The sequence below is a fragment of the Neopsephotus bourkii genome, unplaced genomic scaffold (genome assembly GCF_033783945.1).
Source record: "Neopsephotus bourkii isolate Nb327-2 ecotype Australia unplaced genomic scaffold, CSIRO-AGI_Nbou_v1 NB_937, whole genome shotgun sequence".
Taxonomy (NCBI): domain Eukaryota; kingdom Metazoa; phylum Chordata; class Aves; order Psittaciformes; family Psittacidae; genus Neopsephotus; species Neopsephotus bourkii.
The window spans coordinates 37,190-41,436 of record NW_026901431.1 but is presented as its reverse complement, the minus strand read 5'-3'; positions in this window follow the sequence as shown (position 1 = coordinate 41,436).

Genomic DNA, 4,247 nt, shown 5'->3' with positions numbered 1-4,247 from the left:
CACAGGATGCCCAGAGAAGCTGTGGCTGCCCCATCCCTGGCAGTGCTCAAGGCCAGGCTGGACACAGGGGCTTGGAGCAAGCTGCTCCAGTGGAAGGTGCCAGGGAAGGGGCAGCCATACCCTTTCTCTGGGCACCCTGTGCAAGCGCCTCAGCACCCTCACAGGGAAGAACTGTTAGAACCACAACAGGAAGTATAAAATTTGATCCGAACAGTAGTGGACAAAGAGGAGGTTTCTTGCTGCTGACTGCAGAAAGAAATAGCACACAAAATTTTATCTTTTATTCCTGAACTTCCTTTGAAAATGCTGCAGCAACTCATCACCAGTGTGCCACATGATGCTGCCAAATCACACTGGGAACAATTCAGTATTAGATTCACTCCTTTAATAAAGGCTCAAGAGCTCTGGGTAGAACTTCAGTTAAAACCCTGAAATACATTATCATTTTAACTACTTCACTAGGGCAAGAGATTTGAACCCTAGCTCTTTGCCTAGGTCCTTCCATTTCTATTCCTAACAAGAATCAACCTGCTTTTGGGTGGCAGGAAGATGTCCAAGAAGGACATCCTTATTCTTTTCTCACCTAAGAGTGTGTCCTCTCCTCTTCTTTTCTCCCACTTGTCTGTCTCTATTATGAACATTCTGCAGCAGAACCTATCTTTAACCACCCATCCCTGCAGCACCAAGCATGAAGCCCCAGGAGACGCACAGGCAAGCAGGGGAGCTGTGCAGGACCAGCACTTCCCAACCACCACAAAGGCAAGCCCAGCAAAGTACAACTTGTGCTTGTAAAATCTCTGTCCATTTTTATCTGTTAGATGTGCAGAGATCAAACCTCTCCATAATTCTTACCAGCAGTGCCAGCTTGTCTCCGTCTCAGGACAACTGAATACATCTGGATTGTTTGTCAGGCAGAGGGAAAATATGGGACTTGTGTTTTGTTTCCAGGTACATTAGCATCACTTTCCCAACACCTGCCCATCAGCACTTGCCCACTTATTCTGAAGCAGGAGCTGCATTGCTCAACAAGCACCACCTTTTACCACCTTTCGTTTATCACCGCCCTAGTGAGCACTGTTTAACATCTCATGGGAACACCAAGCAACGTTCTATGGAGGAAAACAGGAAGATGCTTCTGCCAGGAAGCAGTTCAAGATAATTTCTGGGTACCAGAATCATGCATAACATTAGACAAAAGCCTCACACACGGCAGCTTCTTGCTGTCCCCTATCTGTGATGATGAAATATGCAGCTGAGCAGCGTAAACCAATTGGAGCAACTATTAATGGGCTCTTGTGCTATCAGTGTTTCCAGGACCCTTCAAAGCGCAGTTACTTTGAGGAGAAGAGACACCTTCTACTGGAGTTTCTCTTTCCCCTTCCCTTCACCTTGACCAGAGTATTTTTAGCTGTACGGACAGGCTTGCCAACACTTTCACCTTCAATTCTTTGCAAGGGGATTTCTGACAACACACAGCAATGAATGAAGCATATCTATCCAGGGTCAAGAGAGACAGAAGAAATGATGGGCAAAAGTAAGTTCCCAAAAGATGGTTTCAGTATGTTTGCCTTCAATATTTAGCTCCCTGTCTTTCCACAGCCTCCTCTACTCACACAGAGAACTTACAAAGTCTGTACCTCATTTCAGTAAGCTCAGAGTTTGTCCTGAGGTGTTGCTTGACAAGATCAGCCAGCACTTGCACGCAGGCACCTTAGCAAAGCTACTCAGCATTTGCAGAAGAAAGTGTCCCACAATTACATGGAGCCTCCCAGGTCTACTAACGCGGATTTGGCAGAAAATGGTCCCCCACTGTCCTCTCAGAAGGCAGAAAATCTCAGTATTCAAATGAAACAGTCTCTCTTGTCTGCTCATCTCAGCAGGTAACATGTCACCTTCTGCCAAATCAGTAAATAGAAGTACTTGCTTCCATCAGAGCACAGTCTCAGTGAGACAGACATGGAAGCTAAGAGTCCCATGGCAATTTATGACTCTTCCTAAGCTTCCCTAAGGCTTTTCAAGGCAGGCTGCCAGGCACTGAAAGGCTCTGCTTCTCCCCATGGTTACAAACCATAAAGCTCAGCCCCTTCCCCACGTTCTATTTGCCCTGGCTAATGGAGAAATAATCCCATCTCAGAGAAAAGCAACCGTCACTCGGCCGCTTTCTACTGCTGGACACGCTGAACTCACCTGGCCTGCAGCTGCCATGAGTCAAGTACTTTTTGGAAGGGAAATCAAAGCTCTTTAGAAAATAAAACCAACCACAATTCCCCAGCATGTTCTCCTTCCACTTCCAAGGCTCTTATAGAAATCCTGCAGTCCAGTCTTTCTGGTCACAGCATCTGTGAGCCCAACAGCAGAACCTTCTAAAAAGATTAAACCTCCTCTGAGGGTGTGAAGAGCCTGGGTAGAGCCTAATCCCTTCTGTAAACTCCAAGGGTATAAAGGAGAAGCAGCACCACTGCAGATCATTGGCAAACAGATCATGAAGGACATTAAAAGGAACAACCTAAAACAAGCTCCCTTGTCACAGACAAATCTGATCAAGCCAGCGAACGTAACATACATCCACCCTTCATGGCATCTTCCATGGAATGATGCATCCGCATTGTACCACGTATCTCTTCAGCTCTCCACACTTTCAGGACATTTTGCAAGCGTGATTTGGGAAGTCTGTTAATGAACAAGCCACGGTCCCAGCTTCATTTGGCTCTTTAGACAAGAAGAAATTAGAAACTATTGCTCAGCTGCCAACCGTGACACCTAGAAATACACCACCCTCTGCCCTCCCCACAGTGACAAAGGGACAGCAAATTGTCCAGAATGAGACCAAGCATCCAGGAAAATCCACTTAACACAGACACTCAGACAACCTCTCTGAACACATTCTGCCTGTATTTAGAAGCATGAAATAGTCCAGAACAAACACAACATTTTAGGTTTTAATGAATAAAACCAACTGGTTTTGCAAAGAAGCTTGCCTGGCCTTGCAGCCCAAAGCCACAGCCTCAAAAACTGTCAAGTGTTCTAGGAGTGAGTGAAGTATTCAGTTTCAAAGTACATGGCCAAACCACTCTTTTCTTTACTTAATGCTGCATTTGCCTAATTAAAAGGGGCTCCAGGGAAGACAGAATGAGTGTTTTCAAACCATGAGCTGAGAAAAGTCACCTCTTCTCTGAGGATCTCAATCCCCAGGACAGGCAAGAGCCAGGCTCACTGTTGTACTGCAGAAAATTAAGGACTTGGAAGAGATCCCAGGGACGGATTTCTGCCCCACATTGCTCTAAAATGGAGTGGTCCACAGGGTCATGCTATGGCTCGAACTGGAGTGACCTTGTGCATGTTCTGCCAAAGGGGAAAGAGGAGAAAGGGCACAAACTGATGTTCCTGGAACACAGCTACATTTCATACTCAGCAGGAAATACTGTTGCATAGTACTAGGATGGATGTTCCAGCATTCCTCCTACTTAATCGGTTGTCATTTCCAATCTAGCTGAGATCAAATTCACTGCATTTACCACATCTGCACTTGAGCAGTGAGTTCTGACTGAATAGCACAGCACAGCTCAAAAGCAATGAATTGCTCTCAGACCACCACCCATAAGGGGGATTCCCCAGACAGAGAGGAGTCACCTGGTCAATGACATAAAGAACAGAAAGAGAAGAAGAGGACTGGAGCCAGTAACTGCTCAATACATGCTTATGTGCTGTAAAACCTCCTGTGTGTGCCTGGAGACAGACGAAGCTGCACTCACAGAATCACAGACTGGTTTGGGTTGGAAGGGACCTTAAAGCTCATCCAGTTCCAATCCCCTGCCACAGGGGACACCTTCCACTAAAAGACCAGGTTGCTTCAAGCCCCATCCAAACCTTCTTCTGGAGTTAGAACAAAGATCAGACTGCAAGAGAAGCTCACAAATGAAAAAGGCAATTTACAAGCTGAGTCTCCTGCTCTGGCTCTCAGAAACACTTGCACTAGTTATCATCCATGTCCCCAAGCCCAATGTGCAGCTCACTCGCTCCTCTTCGCTGCACGTCCAGGAGGTACTATATTATATCCTCTTCCTTTTCAGAAGTAATCCCACTTCAAGAGATACAGAAAGGAAAAATCAAACTGGTAGAAAAAGAGATGAGAAAGAGCATGGGGATACAAAGGCTAAAATCAAATAGATGCTGAGTGGGCTTTTTCCTTGTCAGCACAGAGCTGATTGATGAGCAATAAAATGGAATTAAAACACAAGTCTGCACTC